Genomic DNA, 18,117 nt, shown 5'->3' with positions numbered 1-18,117 from the left:
CGGCGGCACGGCTGTAAACGGGCCGGCACGGATATTAGCCGGGTCGTGTGGTCATGTGCGCAGCTTTTCGGCTAGGCACGGCACAGGAGCTAAACGAGCAGGTCCGTCACCACGGTAAGCACGTTTTTATGCCTCTTTTAGGTAGTTGTGGACTGATTTTAGCCTATTAGGCTATATATATATATATATATATATATATATATATATATATATATATATATATATATATATATATATATATATGCAAATAAAAAATTTAAAATATAAACGGGACGTGTCATGTCGGCCTACGTGTCCAGCCTTCAGGCCCAGGCACGGCCCGAGGCGGGCTGCGTGCCTGGCACGGGTCCGTTTAAGTCGTGTCGTGTCCGGTCCATGACGTGCCGTGCCGGCGGGCTCGCCGGCCGGCCTGTTTAGTCCGGCCCGTTTGGCCAGCTATAGGTGGGAGTGGGAGATCGTGGGCATGGGAGAGGTGAAGTGGGAGAGTGGCGGTGCGCGTGAGAGAGAAACAGAGGGGCGGGGTTTTTTTAATCACCATATATTTAAAGCACCATTAATACATGATGTAGACAGAAAATAACTAGTTTTTCATCTTTGAGTCCCAAAAACCCATCTTCAACGAATGATGAAGATGCAGAAAAAAAATCTCCAACTTTCGAAGATGCAAAATACAACACCTCAAGATGCAAATATACATCTTCACCTACAAGAGATGTAAAACGGCTTCATTCGGCTTCCAACCGTCCGCCCGTCACGTGTCCGCCTCCGCCGCGGACCGATTTCGACCAAAATCGACGCCGCCGCCAGCCAGCTGCCCACCTCCGACCACCTCGCGCCTCCGTTGGCCTATCTCCCTTCGCCTGCCTCGCCGGAGTAGCGACGTTGTCCCTCGCAACTATCGATTCGATTTCGGATGCCGCTTCGAATCGAAGCTTCGTCGGAGGTCCGCCTATCATAATGGCTTCAACGGTGCGGTCGTGAACGGGTTGGTCTTGTTCCTAGCCTCGAAGCACCGTCGAAGCTATGGAGGTGCGCCTCGCCGCCCGCATCCATCATTCTTCCCGTCGCGTGAAGCTAGTCGCCTACATTGTCGAGCCCATGTCATCTTCTCTACAGGGTTGTGGTCGTCTCCTCTGCCGAAATGTGGTCATTTCATAATTTGTTTGTTGTATTGTGCAAGAAGTTTGTTGTATTTGTATTGCATTAGATGTTATAGTTTTGATGAATTTATATAATGATTTGATATAGTGGGCATGTGAAAAATTTAAGTTTCAATTCGGGATGTTTTTGTTTCAAATTGTGCGACTGTACATGGACTTAACAGCAGCCGCTCGCCGGTTTTACATCTCCATTTTGCATCATCTGTTGGAGTTGCAATTTTACATCTCCACTGTGTATAATCTGTTGGAGTTGGCTCTTTTTTGAAGATTGGCGGGGTCCTATAACGGGGGTGGCTAACACCCACGAGCCCGACCTCGTCAACCATAGGGGGCAGACGACCTTCTTGGCGCCCAAGACTAGAGGGCGACAGTGCCCAAGATCGCATCTGGCATGTAAACCCTAGACCCCTCCTTCGTATATAAAGGGAGGTCTAAGGTCCCTCTTGATCATCTATCCTCGGATGGGAGAACTCTCGGTAGCAATTTCATACACCATTGTAACCCCTCGCACGAGGTATCTCTCTATTATGAATCATCAAAACCAGCACGACATAGGGTATTAATCTCCAGAGGCCCGAACCTAGATAAACCCCTCGTGTGACCTCCGATCCATGACTTCCAGCTACGCTTGGACACCTATCGAGGGATCTGACGGGAACTTGTTTTGTTAGTTGGCGTGCGAGGAACGGGCGACGCCGCTGGAGACCGGTCATGGAACGGATCTTTAACTGCTTCCCGTGGCCTACCGCGTCGTGTAGGATCGAAAGTATGTCTAGAGGGGAGGTGATCAGACTACTTGACAAGATAAAAACTTAGCCTTTTCCCAATTTTAACTGTGAGCCAGTTTTAACAATTATGACTAGTCAAGTACACCCTACACATGCATATCTAAGAGTATAACAGCGGAAAGTAAGACATGCAAATGTAAAGTAAAGGGTAAGGTACGGGAGGTCAAATGTAACATCCCAAATTTCCTAATTTGGAATGTTTTACAATTGTAGCTAAGCATCTATGCATTTTGATTGTAATAAAGGTGGCATTTGAATTTCTTTCGATTTTTGCTTTGCATTTTATTTTTCTTCACTCACGGAATGCCGGGAATATTATCTTGCCAAGCAAGAAAAAGAGAGGAGGAACATGACCCTCCAAGCCAGGGGCAATTATTTGAAATATTTGAACCATAAAACCCAAGGGTTATTTGAAAAATGTTTGCAAAAAGAAAAATAAACCAATTTAGGGATTTTCTGAAAAACATTTTTTCTGAAGTACTTATTTTGGCCGTGGAAAAATGTCCATCTTATTGTATTTATTTTTCTAATAATTTTAATATATAATACTCCTATATTCTGAGTATATTTTATTTCCTTTTAACTGTTTTATCCTCTGCTTAGTATCAACTTCACACACACACCCATTTAGTATCAACTGCTTTGATCCTCTCTCTTTAGGAAGACTACTAATAGTTTCCGCAGCATTAGCACACATAGCTTCTAAAGCACGACGGAGGCGTTTTGATGGTGGCAAAGCAGCTTCCACATCCAATGTTAAACCCCTTGATTGGTACTCTTTATTCTTCCAAACAGAGTTACCATCCCCTCGAAGGACATGCATGTTTTTGTTTTCTTAATAACTTTTAATCTACAAATCCAATTAAGGTGATTCCTTTTGCATTAGATCACAAATTTTATGTAGTTTTTGAAAATATAAAATTTGACTATGTTTGAATTTATAAAGTTTGAGTTTAAACAGATTTGTATCTACTTTTCCGAACTCTTTTGCCCTTATTTTGGACTCTAATTTGCATGATTTGAATAAAACTAACCCGGACTGACGCAGTTTTCAGCAGAATTATCATGGTATTATTTTTGTGCAGAAATAAAAGTTCTCGAAATGTCCTGAAAATTTACGGAGATTTTTTCTGAAATAAAAGAAAAATATCTGCGCAAAGATCCACCGAAGGGGGCGTGCCTGTGGGCCACAAGCCCACAGGCCGCGGCAACCCCCTATGGCCGCGCCGTGAGGGCTTGTGGGCCCCACGTGGCACCACAGCCCGCAAAGTCAGCTCTATATCTTCCGTCTCGTCTGAAAAAAACAAGAGAGAAGGTTTCATCGCGTTTTGCGATACGGAGGCACTGCCACATCTTGTTCTTCATCTGGAGAGTAGATCTAGAGTCCGTTTCGGGCTCCGAAGAGGGGAAATCATCGCCATCGTCATCATCAACCTTTCACCATCGACAATTTAATGACGATCTTCATCGTTCGTGAGTAATGTCATCGTAGACTTGCTGGACGGTGATGATTTGGATGAGATCTATCATGTAATCAAATTAGTTCTTGACAAGGATTGATCCCTAGTATCCACTATGTTTTAGATTGATGTTGCTACTACTTGGCTATGCTTAATACTTGTCACTAGTGTTAGGAAACCAACTTATGTTTATTGAAGGCCCAAGGGGCATATATATATTACACAAGACTTGAGGTACAAGGAAAGTAAACATAGACTAATAAGGACTCCTAGACTAATACTAGTAGACTAATAAGGACTCCTAGACTAATACTAATACTTTCTAAACCCCCCCCCCCCTCAAATGCAAAGCGTGTGCAATAGCATTGCATTTGAAGAAGTGTAATACTAAAAACAATGATAATCCAAATCCGCATCTTGAGAGTGTCGTCGGAGCATGAAGAGTCTTCAAAACTTGTCGAGTCGCCGAAGGAGAGAATGAAGAGATGGCACATCAGAGGTAGACACCGCATCACATGAAGATACAACATAAGTATCAAGAGAAGATGGGTTGTCAAAAGAAGATGGCACATTAAGAGAATAAAGCATTGCGCAGAGAATCATAGTCCACGACAACCGTCGGCAAAAGAAGCTCGGCGGATAAGGCACGATGGACGTAGATCGACAATGCAAAAGAAGTCCAGAAAATCCTATAGAAAACAACAAGGGCAAAAAGGCCACAAAAGTTGCATAGAAAGGATCAGGACCAAAGAAAAGGCTGACGGACAAAGCTACGGTGGACTCGCATGGCATGAGAAAACACAAAATATTAACGGATTTGGTGGACGCAGCGGAAAACAAGGAAAACTAGAAAACACACACTAGATTAGAGATGATGGCAGCGGAAGAGAAAAAAAAATGTATCATGGCGGCGAAGGCCAATTCCAACCAGAGTGTGCGTGAGACGGTCCTGACTGTGTAGAAGGTGGTTGCTCAGTGCGGGAAGCCTGAGTCACAATACCAGCAGTACCCGTCAAGGAAAAACCTGAAGCAGCGAGCAGTCGCTTAAGTCTCAGAATATCCTGCTCAGTCAAAGCGATGGCTGAAGCAGTCGAGATAGATGACGAAGTCTCTGTAGATGATGATTGCGCCTGACGCAAGTGGTTCTTCTTCGTGTAGTAGTGGGACTCAATATGACTATCATTGTTGCAGTAGTCACAATGTGGACGGGGGCGACCTGAGCCTCCAGAGGGAGTGGGCAACGGCGGCGGAGCACTCGAGCGAGAAGTGGTCGGTGCAGCAGGTGGCGTAGAAGTAGCCCGCGCAGCGAGCACCGAGGGAACCTCCAGCAAACCAGCACCACGTAAGCGAGTCTCCTCAGCACGAATCTCAGAAAGCGCCTCCATGAGCGAAATGCGGCCACGAGCAAACAACTGAGCACGCCGGGGCTCAAACTCCTTACGGAGCCGAGAAAGGAACTCATAGACGCGATGAAACTCCAAGTTGGCCTGGACAGCCTGGCAACAGGGCAAGTACGACAACCAGCAGTGCGAAAAGAATCTAGCTGGCGCCAGATAGCAGAACTCTGTGCGTAGAAGTCATCAACAGTAGAGTCACCCTGCGGAAGATCATGCTCCTGACGAATCACAGATAGGTATAAGGCGTCACCAGAGGGCTTATAGCGCTGACGAAGGCGGGTCCACATCTCAGATGCAGTCGGAAGGCCCAGAAACTCAGAAGCAAACTGAGGCAGAACACTAGCAATGAGAACGGCTGCAGCACGAGCATCGTCATCCAGCCACTGGGTGTAAACAGTCAGAGCAGCACGATACACCTTAAGAGCCTCCTCATAAGCCACGACCTTCACATCATAAGCATGCACAGCGACGTCATCAGCAAGCTTAGCCGCATCCTTTGCAGCCTGAGGAGCATCCGCAGCAAGAGCCGGTGGGGTCGGAACCGGACATGACGTACAGCAGACCTCGCCAGAAAGAGAACCCCATAGGCGAAGGCCACGCATGTGAATGCGCATGAAGCCAGTGAACTCGGTGTAGTTAGTGCCATCAAAGATCACCGAACAACGAGGAACAGCAATGTAGCCCGATACGGATGATGAAGACATTTTTTTTTACTCTTTTTTTTAGTCAACGACCCGCGTCAGACAGCAGGACTCGATCTGGCGATGGGGGAGCCGCCTCGATCTGGGAGAGCAAGGAGACAGCAGGTCCGCGTCGCTGCCGGTGGGGCAAGCCGCGAAGGGGGAGAGGACGCGCACGAGTGGGGCGGGTGGTAGAGCCTCCTGGCGGCGTGATGAGAGCGGGCGGGCGGTAGCGGCTCCTGGCGGCCTGAAGCTGGTCGAGACCTCGTGAGACGGGAATCCTCGATCTGGCGAGTGAATCGACGGCGGGAGCTGGACCCCTGGAGGAGCGAGCTGACGAGCGGCTGGACGGGAGGAGGTGCTGCGGGAGACCGAGCGAGGCGCCCTGGCGAGCGCGGCTGGCTGGAGCGGTAGGAGCCGATGCGGGAGAACGAGCGAGGCGCCCTGGCGAGCGCGGCTGGCTGGAGCGGCAGATCAAGCAGAGGCGGAGCGAGGCGCCCTGGCGAGCTGTTGGCTGGAGCGGGAGATCGAGCAGAGGCAGCAAGATCGGTAGGAGCAGCGAGACGAACAGCGGTTGGTGGAGAAGGATCGGAGCACGAGTTGCGCGTGCAGAAAAAAATAACCTAAGGCTCTAATACCATGTTAGGAAAGCAACTTATGTTTATTGAAGGCCCAAGGGGCATATATATATTACACAAGACTTGAGGTGCAAGGAAAGTAAACATAGACTAATAAAGACTCCTAGACTAATACTAGTAGACTAATAACTAGGATCCGAGTGCCACGATTCCAGATCTGAACCTATTATGTTGTCGCCAATATATGTGTGTTTTAGAACATATCTTGCAAGTTGTAGTCACCTACTATGTGTTATGACCCGGCAACCCCGGAGTGACAATAGCCGGAACCACTCCCGAAGATGATCATAGTATGAGGAGTTCATGTATTCACCGCGTGTTAATGCCTTGGTCCGGTTCTTTATTAAAAGGAGAACCTTAATATCCCGTAGTTTCCATTAGGACCCCACTACCACGGGAGGGATGGACAATAGATGTCATGCAAGTTTTTTCCCTAAGCATGTATGACTACATACGGAATACATGCCTACATTAGATTGACGAACGGGAGCTAGTTACATATCTCTCCGTGTTATAGCTGTTACATGATGAATCACATCCGTCATACTCATCCATCACCGATCCACAGCCTACGAGTCTTTTACTACTGGTTCTCGCTGCGTTACTTTGCCTAGGCTTGTCCCTTGCTACAAAAAGGATTGGACCACTCTGTTGCTACTGCTGTCACTTTGCTGCTGCTACTGTTATTCCTTGCTACTTCTCTGTTACTTGTTGCAAGACTTTTCTGGAGCCGTAGCCGGGGAAGCATTCTTCTCAAGAATAATCCCCCGTCAACGTGCTTTTTACTGGCGCCTTTGATACAACAGTTAGGAATTATCTGTCGTCAACATATCGTTTCTGGCACCGTTGCTATCATAATACCTTGCTACTGATACTTTGCTTGCAGACACTAATCTTTCAGGTGTGGTTGAATATGACACATTCAGCTGCTAATACTTGAGAATATTTTTTCGTTTCCCGTCGTGCGAACCAACAAATTTGGGTTGAATACTCTACCCTCGAAAACTGTTGCGATCCCATACGCTTGTGGGACATCAGCTGCCACCGTAGAGGGGATAGAATCGAAGCGCTAGCAAAGAACCCATCTTGTACTCTCTCTCACGCTCAAGCAATCAAGACAAGCAGGAGTAGGGTTTTACACCACGAGGTGGCCTGAACTTGGGTAAACCGTCGTGTCCATTGTTCACCTTCCTTAGCTCGAGTACACCGGAGCGTCGCCGTGAGGTCGCGGAGTGGCGTAGGGCGGAAGAACCTGCGCACCCCAGAGTTCGAATCTTTTGGGTCTCCGGAGCCCCGATTCCGACATTTGGCACGCCAGGTAGGGATGCGCAGCGGTTCTCCAGCTCCCTCTCGACTCTAGCTCCGCCAATCCGATGGCTGATGCCCGTCGTGTGCGTGCCGAGCGCCGGGCAGCTCGGGTCGCCTAGACCGCATCGGCTGTCCACAACAACGTTGGTCGCCGCCACTCCGTCGGCAAAGCGGCTGGCACCGCCACCGACCCAGTCGGCCACGAGCAGCAGGACTCCTCCTTCCACCCATCCACGCAGCAGGACGGCCGACAGCCACGGCTTCCTCCTCCCACGCCCGCCTTGAGCATGTGAACGCACAAGCCGCACTACTCATGGCGCGCGAGCTTCGCTGCCGCCCGGCGAACGCCGGCTACGACGCCTGGATGGGCCGCATCACCGAGCTCGTCACGACCGTTGAAGAAGCCCCGACACCTTCCCACTCACTTCCTCCTCCGTCCCACGCTGGGGACGTGGCGCACAGAGCCCCTCCGCCGCCTCCCCTACGCGATGACCAAGTCGAGCCCCAGCGAGACGCGCGCCAAATCAACCGGCACAATGGAGCCCCTCCACGGGCTCAGGATGAGGCCAGCTGTCGGGTCGTCTACCGCACACCGCCTAATGCGCGTGTGATCCTCGAGCAACAGCGCCAGTGCCAAGATCAGATCGTACAGGATGTCGCAGCGGCCGGGCACCAAAAACGAGTCGCCCTCGCGCGGCGTCCCTCGAGCAGAATGGGCTACAGGGCATTCACTCGCGACTGCGCCGAGTGGTTTGGCGCGTCAAGTTCAAGCCTGAGCTGCCCCCGTGCTTTGATGGCGTCCCAGACCCCACGGAGTTCCTCCAACTCTACACGCTAAGCATTGAGGCGGCGGGCGGTGACGACAAGGTCATGGCGAACTGGTTCCCATGGCCCTCAAGGATGGTGCCCCCTTTCCGTCAACGACCTGCGGCGCGTGAAGCAGCGCCCGGGGAAGACCCTACGCAACTACATCCAAAGCTTCAGCCATGTGCGCAAAAAGATCCCGCGGCTTCGGACGAAGCCATCATCATGGCGTTATCCAACGGCGTTACAGATATCCGCATGTGCGAGAAGCTTGCCATCAACGACAGCTTGAGCACGGCCCTGGAGTTGTTCAACATCGCCGACAAGTGCGCCAAGGTCGAAGAAGGACGCATGTTCATCCACCACAACCCAGATGTCGCGCCCGATGATGACAAGGCGAAGGGCAAGGAGGTCAAGCGCAAGGGCCATGCGGTGCTCGCAGCGGAGCCTGAGCAGAAGCGCGGACACAACCTTGATGTGCCCGAGAACACTCATCCGCTCTGCGCCTATCACAATGTGCGCACCCACAACACCGAAGACTACCAAGAGCTCAGGTCTCTCCGCGACGAGTGCGTCGGTCGGTGCACCGACCGCAAGGACCACGGCACTGACCGCGGTGGTGGCAGGTGGGACAGCCGCAATGGCAACCCTCGCCACGCCTGACGCGAGCGGCCTCGCGAGGATGAATAGCGCGATCACCCTTGCGAGGACGCCTGGTGCGAGCAGCCTCGCGAGGCGCACCCTCGGGACAAGAATGCCCTTCCACCGTTGCCGCCACCGCCCAAGGGGAATGATAACAATCAGCGCGGCGAGGAGGCCACCCACCAAGCTGCAGCCGGACTGATTTGGAGTACGCGCGAGCACGCAGGACTGCGTCTGCGCCGGCCTTCTGGATCACGCGCGCGAACGTTGTAGATGGCCCAACCGCCATAGTGGGCAATGACAGCAAGAGCATGAGATCGATCCAGAAGAGGTCGATCGAAGATAGATGACCGAAAAAAAAATCGATCATGAAGCGAGTTGCGGCGCCAGAGGGGGCCTAAACCTAGGCTCTCATACCATGTTAGGAAAGCAACTTATCTTTATTGAAGGCCCAAGGGGCATATATATATATTACACAAAACTCGAGGTGCAAGGAAAATAAACATAGACTAATAGGACTCCTAGACCAATACTAATACTCCTTAACAGTCACACCATTGCCGTCGCACACCGCGGCCTCGCCAGGTTCCTCGTCGCCACTACAGGAGAAGTTCCCAAGCAACGCGCCTACGTTGCTTTCCACGGCTTACGCTAGGACGTCACGAGACACTTCGGGGATATGACATATCACCTCGTCAAAGTTGAAGTTAGGCTCGCAAAGGAGGTGGCTGAAGATGAGGGTCGCCGCCACGGAGAAGAGGATTGGGCATTCGTCCTTCAAGATGCCGTCCACCTTTCGGGTCGCGCCCTCGAGCTCCCCTACAAGCTTGGATGAAAGCTCGATATAGTTGGCCCTGGGGACTGCTAGAGGGCGTCACCACGATGGAGCCGTTGTGCGATCCGACAAGGCCGCTTGGCACGAGTCCCCACTCATTGAAGGTGGGCATACTAGCGACCACCTCGGCCTTGTCATCATAGTAGTACAGCGGAGACACAGCCTCAGGAGGATCCTCTAGGTCAAGGTTGAGCAGGGCCGTCAAGGCCCCTTTCAGCTCGTCGGACGTCAGGCCGGCGGCGTGTAGCCTCATCACGTCCCCTTCACCGATGTACTCCCACACGGGCCGCGAACGCGCCTGGAGCAGTGCGACGCAATGCCCCAGGAATTCCTTGACGATCATCGTCCCCGTCAGTTGGGCGTCCCCGTGGGTGGCGATCCTCTCCAGTACAGGCGCCGCCCTCGGATCGGTCAGCTTCTTGTGGCTCCACCTGGGACAGCTCCGGCCGGGTCGTCGAGGCCATAAAGAGGGGGTTGACTTGGCGCGCGTCCATGAAGACCCGGAGGTGCCGATAGCCCTTATAACCTTTTTCCCGGCCTTCAAGTGGATGGTCTCGCCCTTGACGTCGATCAAGGAGACACGCGCGAAACGTTGGTCCTGGGCGGTGAACCGCAGGCTGAAGAACTGGCGGAAGAGCGCCACCGAGGGCCTCACTCCCACAAAAGCCTCATAGTAGAAGGCGAAGATGGCCAGGAGGAGGATGGAGTTAGACTAAAGATGCAGGGCCTGGATTCTGTAATGGGAGAGGATGGCGTAGAAGAATTGAGAAAACGCAGGACCAACCCGACGTAAACGCTGTGGAGGAAGAAGAGGCAGGCGGACTCCCCCAGGCCGCTACGTGCCATCGAGCCAGGCCAGATCCCCGTCGCCCGGCACTCGTTCTGGGCGCCGGCGACCATCAGGAGCACCGGACCCAAGTCTTCATCCTTAGCGATGGAGGAATGCTGGAGAGCTGGCCCGACAGCGGGAGGGTTTGCGGCCAGTGTCGCGGTCTTCGCCTTCTTGCCGACCGGCGCCATCAGCGCGAGGTGGTCGCGAATGGGGCAGAGAAGCTGCCTCACCTGAGATTGGATCGGGATGAGACGCGTGCAAAGAAGGGGGTGCAGCGAGATGAATGCGAGGCAAGGAAGAGCAATGATGCCCCACGCCGCACGCAGGCTTTATGTCGGCTCAGGCGATTGCCGAGGCGTTGTGGGAAGTAGGGTGCCCCACGCCCCGTCGTGCGCCACGCGACGCGTCTGACCCGCAGGCGATTAGGGCACGCACCATGTCGCCCTCCAGCTGGCGGAAGTGTGCCTGTGGACCAGACGGGGCACATGCCATGGGCCCAGCATGGTCCATCTTTGGACTTCGCGAGCGCGGCCCTCGCGAGGCGCGTGCCAGCAAGCGTCACCAGGAATCACGCGAAGCCCCCTCGCGAGGGCGCCTTCCGAGGAGGTCCTCGAGACCCTCTCGGGACGGACTAATCAAGGGTGGCTCGGCAGGGTCGCACGGTCCTGCGTCGTGGCGTGGGTGACGCGCGCCGCGCCAAGCGGCGCCAAGAGGCGTGCCAGCAGGCACGGATGAGGAGGCTTTCCTCTTTTGTGCTAAGGGAGCAGGGCCACCGCTAGTTCCCAAAGCAATCCCTAAAAGTTTCCCATTCGGTGCAAGAAGACCAAGACGGGAGGATCGCCAAAGGGGGGGTCATCACCGAGCCCACCAACGCGTCATGACAGGAAGCTTTTGCAGACGAAGACCACTTTTGCCAGGGTAGGCTGCAGTCATGTCCCCCTTCAAACTGGTCGTTGTGGCAACCCTTCCCGCCCTGTTTTCAAGCGAAGAAGATCGGGGCCAGTATAAGAGAGGACCGGTTGCCACCGTAGAGGGGATGGAACCAAAGCGCTAGCAAGAACCCAACTTGTACTCTCTCACACGTTCAAGTAATCGAGACAAGCACAAGTAGGGTTTTACACTGCGAGGTGGCCCGAACCTAGGTAAACCGCCGTGTCCACTATTGTCCTTCCTTAGCTGGAGTACACCGGAATGTCACCGTGAGGTCGCGGAGTGGAGTAGGGCGGGAGAACCTGCGCACCACAGAGTGCGAACCTCTTGGGTCCTCGAAGCCCCAATTCCGACAGTCACTATCCTCGAACGCATCTGGACGCGTCCGCGGACATATAGGGTGCCAAATTGGGCAAGCATCTCAGCAAACGAATAGCTTCACCAAGTATGCATCATACTGAGTGTGGTACTACCATTAGAAATTTTAACTTTTGAGAATACTTGTGCAGCAATGTAACCATTGAAAACAACATTGAGAAGGAAATTTGTTTAGTCATGTAAACATTAGCCAATGATGATAATCAAATGCGGAAGGTTTATGAAGTGAATTGCCAACATAAAACACCCATATACAATTTGATTTTTTATAGCTATAAGACAAACCATTTAACAAAAATAACATATGCATCACGCACTTATTACAGCTCAGTGAATTCATTAACTGAACAAGAACTTTGGACAAGATTATGTCCCAAAAAAAAAATATTGAAGATAACCAAAACCAATATTCCTGGACAAAGGTAAATAAGTAGGGATTAATGCAATGAGCAAAAAAATTCAAGGGCCAACATAAGGTTGGGTCATAGTTTAAGTATTTCTCCCTGTCTCCGAAGATCCATTAATGCTAAACAAGCAATTAAAAGTTCGCATTTAACATGCCAAAATGAACCCGTAATTTGTTCACAAATCACAGGGAACCTTGCACCAGTGTAAACAAGGTGGTCCCAGGGCCAACATAAGGTCGGGTCATAGTTAAGTTATTTAGCCCTGTCTTGAATATCCATTAATGCTAAGCAAGCAATTAAAATTTGCATTTATCATGCCAAAGTGAAATCATAATTTGCTCACAAATCACAGAGGACCTCGCACCAGTGTAAACAAGTACTCCCTTTAACTTTCTGTAAGATGTTTTTAGAGTCCAAGACAGTGTCAAAAAACGGCTTATATTAAGTTAGAGAGGGAGTAAGCCCTAACAGCAAAAAGCCCAAAACACTAATAATGAAATTGGAACCGATGCATCTAATAAACTTAACAAATCACAATGAATAAAGAGGACATTATGTATCTAACAAACTTTGAACAGCAGACCCAGGGATGTATATATATCCAAAGTCCAAACGGAGTTAAGACATGTCACTCAGGCTATGGTTGGTAACGAAGTATTGCAAAAAACATAGTATTACAAAACTACACTATTTTAGCATGTATGCACAAGATACCATGGTTTTGGCAGAACAGGGTATTTTGAAGTATCTAGAATATTGTGACATGTTTGGTGAGTGTGTGTATGTATCAACGTACGTTAGCTAGCTAGTCGTTAGATAGAAGTTGCAAACACGCATTTCAAACACATGTATTCCTAGTTTGTGCTTGATCGTTTGCAAGTACTTGGCCAACGGCGATACACATGGGTTCCAGCGAGCGCGTCACGGTGGAGCGCATGGGGCACGTCGTGCCGTTATTCATGTTGGCCGCAGTCCCAAGCAGTGCGTGCAGGATGAGCAGCGGCCAGCACGGTAGCGGCATGGCGGTGGCTGTAGTGGCAGCACAACACACATACGTCACTGCTTTGACCTGCAACAGCACACAACTAGGAGTGTGCAGGGAACATCTGAGCTTGGACAATAGTGCACTGGGGTTTTCATGGAGCAGCCAGTAGCGCGACTATGGCGTGAGTTGGCCAGCGGGGCAACTAGCTGCACGGGGGTATGGGGCGTAGAAGCAGAGAAGGAGGAGCGCAAGCAGTGGTACAATGGACACCGTTTTTCTCTCCGTCGTCTCTCAGCTTATCCATGACTGCCCATGGAGAAGATTGGAACAACAGGCGGCGGCGGACCATGAGAGCCAGGAAGACGATATGAACGTCGTTTTCTTCGCTCGCTCAGTTTTAGAAAAAGAGGTCTGAGGTTCTTTTTTATATACAGAGGAAATACCACGGTTTCGGCATTACTGCAATACTGAAATCACAGTTTTTTGTGGCAACCAAACAGCTCATTGCGAATAAAACTATGATAATAGAAAAAAAAAAACTGCAGCATTTTTAGAATACTTAGAAAATACTTCACTACCAAACTGGGCCTCAAATCCTACCTGGTTCCCAGTTCCTTTACACTCTAAATTACCAGCAACGCGAAGTATTATCAAAAAGAAACCAGCAGCTACAAAAAGAAGGAGGAAAACAGGAAATGAAACTAGTTAAGGCCGCTAATTACACCAGCCAAACACATGTAAAACTGAAAAAAAAACAATGGTTTTAAGGAACTACAGTATTCATTGCCCATCCATGAAAATACTTTGGTTATCAATTACTACCGTTTTCTATAAACTTTGCTGCCAAACTAGGCCAGCGATAAAACATAGGAATATCACCTAATCTCAAAAGCTCGGGAAAATGAAACAAGAAACAGCTTTTCCGACTCAAAGATCCATTTTTCCGTATCCTAAACCGTGTGCATACCAAATCTCACTGGTAAGCGGCAAGCCGGCAAGAAAAAGCACAGAACTAGAACGGGTTAACAGCTAAAACAATCAAATCGGGGCAAGAGGCCATCGAAGAACCTAAGATTTGGCCAAAATGGCAGCCCCCACAAGGTGCGACTTCCACCCTGGAACGAAACCCTAAGCAAGCTAACCCCAGAGTTCCCAAGCCACAGGCTACCCGAGCGACTGTGTAGGAGGCTACAGATGAGAAAAAAGCCCAAACTCACCATGGCTGGCCATGCGGGGAAGCCCTTCATCTTGGCGAGCACCAGGTCGCCGGCCTTCCACTGCGCTGCGGCCGCCGCCGCTGCGGCAGCCGCGGATGCGCCGCGCTTCCTCCTCACTGGCGCCATCTCTCTCCCAGCAACCAGCTAGCCGCAGCGCCGCCACCGCCCAACCAGCGACCAAAACTCAAGAACCGCCTCCGGGGCGGTGGTTAGCACACGAGGCTGTGTACCGGCAGCAGCAGGCCGCAGCTCGTGCCGGAGGCAGCAGGGCGCCCGGTTGTCGTCCTCCCCCTCCTCTTCCCTTCAGCTTCAACGGCGGCGGCAGGCGGCGGCGAGGGGAAGAGGAATTTTACTTACAGTATATTCATTATTCTCTTCTTCTCTTTCATACTACTAGTTTTATGAGATCTTTTGTGTTTTGAGCTGTTGAGTAGAGAAGTACGGTGGGAGTGGGTAGGAGGCCAAACGGGCCGGCGGCACGGCTGTAAACGGGCCGGCACGGATATTAGCCGGGTCGTGTGGTCATGTGCGCAGCTTTTCGGCTAGGCACGGCACAGGAGCTAAACGAGCAGGTCCGTCACCACGGTAAGCACGTTTTTATGCCTCTTTTAGGTAGTTGTGGACTGATTTTAGCCTATTAGGCTATATATATATATATATATATATATATATATATATATATATATATATATATATATATATATATATATATGCAAATAAAAAATTTAAAATATAAACGGGACGTGTCATGTCGGCCTACGTGTCCAGCCTTCAGGCCCAGGCACGGCCCGAGGCGGGCTGCGTGCCTGGCACGGGTCCGTTTAAGTCGTGTCGTGTCCGGTCCATGACGTGCCGTGCCGGCGGGCTCGCCGGCCGGCCTGTTTAGTCCGGCCCGTTTGGCCAGCTATAGGTGGGAGTGGGAGATCGTGGGCATGGGAGAGGTGAAGTGGGAGAGTGGCGGTGCGCGTGAGAGAGAAACAGAGGGGCGGGGTTTTTTTAATCACCATATATTTAAAGCACCATTAATACATGATGTAGACAGAAAATAACTAGTTTTTCATCTTTGAGTCCCAAAAACCCATCTTCAACGAATGATGAAGATGCAGAAAAAAAATCTCCAACTTTCGAAGATGCAAAATACAACACCTCAAGATGCAAATATACATCTTCACCTACAAGAGATGTAAAACGGCTTCATTCGGCTTCCAACCGTCCGCCCGTCACGTGTCCGCCTCCGCCGCGGACCGATTTCGACCAAAATCGACGCCGCCGCCAGCCAGCTGCCCACCTCCGACCACCTCGCGCCTCCGTTGGCCTATCTCCCTTCGCCTGCCTCGCCGGAGTAGCGACGTTGTCCCTCGCAACTATCGATTCGATTTCGGATGCCGCTTCGAATCGAAGCTTCGTCGGAGGTCCGCCTATCATAATGGCTTCAACGGTGCGGTCGTGAACGGGTTGGTCTTGTTCCTAGCCTCGAAGCACCGTCGAAGCTATGGAGGTGCGCCTCGCCGCCCGCATCCATCATTCTTCCCGTCGCGTGAAGCTAGTCGCCTACATTGTCGAGCCCATGTCATCTTCTCTACAGGGTTGTGGTCGTCTCCTCTGCCGAAATGTGGTCATTTCATAATTTGTTTGTTGTATTGTGCAAGAAGTTTGTTGTATTTGTATTGCATTAGATGTTATAGTTTTGATGAATTTATATAATGATTTGATATAGTGGGCATGTGAAAAATTTAAGTTTCAATTCGGGATGTTTTTGTTTCAAATTGTGCGACTGTACATGGACTTAACAGCAGCCGCTCGCCGGTTTTACATCTCCATTTTGCATCATCTGTTGGAGTTGCAATTTTACATCTCCACTGTGTATAATCTGTTGGAGTTGGCTCTTTTTTGAAGATTGGCGGGGTCCTATAACGGGGGTGGCTAACACCCACGAGCCCGACCTCGTCAACCATAGGGGGCAGACGACCTTCTTGGCGCCCAAGACTAGAGGGCGACAGTGCCCAAGATCGCATCTGGCATGTAAACCCTAGACCCCTCCTTCGTATATAAAGGGAGGTCTAAGGTCCCTCTTGATCATCTATCCTCGGATGGGAGAACTCTCGGTAGCAATTTCATACACCATTGTAACCCCTCGCACGAGGTATCTCTCTATTATGAATCATCAAAACCAGCACGACATAGGGTATTAATCTCCAGAGGCCCGAACCTAGATAAACCCCTCGTGTGACCTCCGATCCATGACTTCCAGCTACGCTTGGACACCTATCGAGGGATCTGACGGGAACTTGTTTTGTTAGTTGGCGTGCGAGGAACGGGCGACGCCGCTGGAGACCGGTCATGGAACGGATCTTTAACTGCTTCCCGTGGCCTACCGCGTCGTGTAGGATCGAAAGTATGTCTAGAGGGGAGGTGATCAGACTACTTGACAAGATAAAAACTTAGCCTTTTCCCAATTTTAACTGTGAGCCAGTTTTAACAATTATGACTAGTCAAGTACACCCTACACATGCATATCTAAGAGTATAACAGCGGAAAGTAAGACATGCAAATGTAAAGTAAAGGGTAAGGTACGGGAGGTCAAATGTAACATCCCAAATTTCCTAATTTGGAATGTTTTACAATTGTAGCTAAGCATCTATGCATTTTGATTGTAATAAAGGTGGCATTTGAATTTCTTTCGATTTTTGCTTTGCATTTTATTTTTCTTCACTCACGGAATGCCGGGAATATTATCTTGCCAAGCAAGAAAAAGAGAGGAGGAACATGACCCTCCAAGCCAGGGGCAATTATTTGAAATATTTGAACCATAAAACCCAAGGGTTATTTGAAAAATGTTTGCAAAAAGAAAAATAAACCAATTTAGGGATTTTCTGAAAAACATTTTTTCTGAAGTACTTATTTTGGCCGTGGAAAAATGTCCATCTTATTGTATTTATTTTTCTAATAATTTTAATATATAATACTCCTATATTCTGAGTATATTTTATTTCCTTTTAACTGTTTTATCCTCTGCTTAGTATCAACTTCACACACACACCCATTTAGTATCAACTGCTTTGATCCTCTCTCTTTAGGAAGACTACTAATAGTTTCCGCAGCATTAGCACACATAGCTTCTAAAGCACGACGGAGGCGTTTTGATGGTGGCAAAGCAGCTTCCACATCCAATGTTAAACCCCTTGATTGGTACTCTTTATTCTTCCAAACAGAGTTACCATCCCCTCGAAGGACATGCATGTTTTTGTTTTCTTAATAACTTTTAATCTACAAATCCAATTAAGGTGATTCCTTTTGCATTAGATCACAAATTTTATGTAGTTTTTGAAAATATAAAATTTGACTATGTTTGAATTTATAAAGTTTGAGTTTAAACAGATTTGATTAAAATCTTATTTTGTAAATACCGGGAGTTTAAAAATAGATTTTTAATTGATTATTTTTGCTACTGATCACTAGTGATCTTATCTTGGGGTTTCTAAGATATTTTATCTTGGGGTTTTCACCAAAACAGATTCTGTTTTGGTTATGGAAAGACAATTTTACTCCATGTGCTATAGTTATTCTTTTATTAGATGCTTTATTTTGATTACTTGTCATTATGGTGCTTATTGTGTGAATTTATTTGTGCCGTTAGATCACTCGGAGTGCGAAGC

The 18,117-nt window shown here is 49.6% G+C and overlaps 1 long non-coding RNA gene across 1 annotated transcript; it reads right to left on the bottom strand.

Moving 5' to 3' along the window:
- Nucleotides 1-12,145: 12,145 nt before the first annotated feature.
- LOC123448477 lies at nucleotides 12,146-15,079 on the bottom strand. Its single transcript, XR_006631785.1, has 2 exons — nucleotides 14,462-15,079; nucleotides 12,146-12,264 (listed from the first exon to the last, which is right to left on the bottom strand). It is a non-coding gene; the product is annotated as an uncharacterized LOC123448477 (long non-coding RNA).
- Between the last annotated feature and the right edge of the window lie 3,038 nt (nucleotides 15,080-18,117).

The sequence above is a fragment of the Hordeum vulgare genome, chromosome 4H (genome assembly GCF_904849725.1).
Source record: "Hordeum vulgare subsp. vulgare chromosome 4H, MorexV3_pseudomolecules_assembly, whole genome shotgun sequence".
Classification (NCBI taxonomy): Eukaryota; Viridiplantae; Streptophyta; class Magnoliopsida; order Poales; family Poaceae; genus Hordeum; species Hordeum vulgare.
Note: the sequence above shows the minus strand (reverse complement) of the source record. Positions and strands in the feature narration are given on the sequence as shown.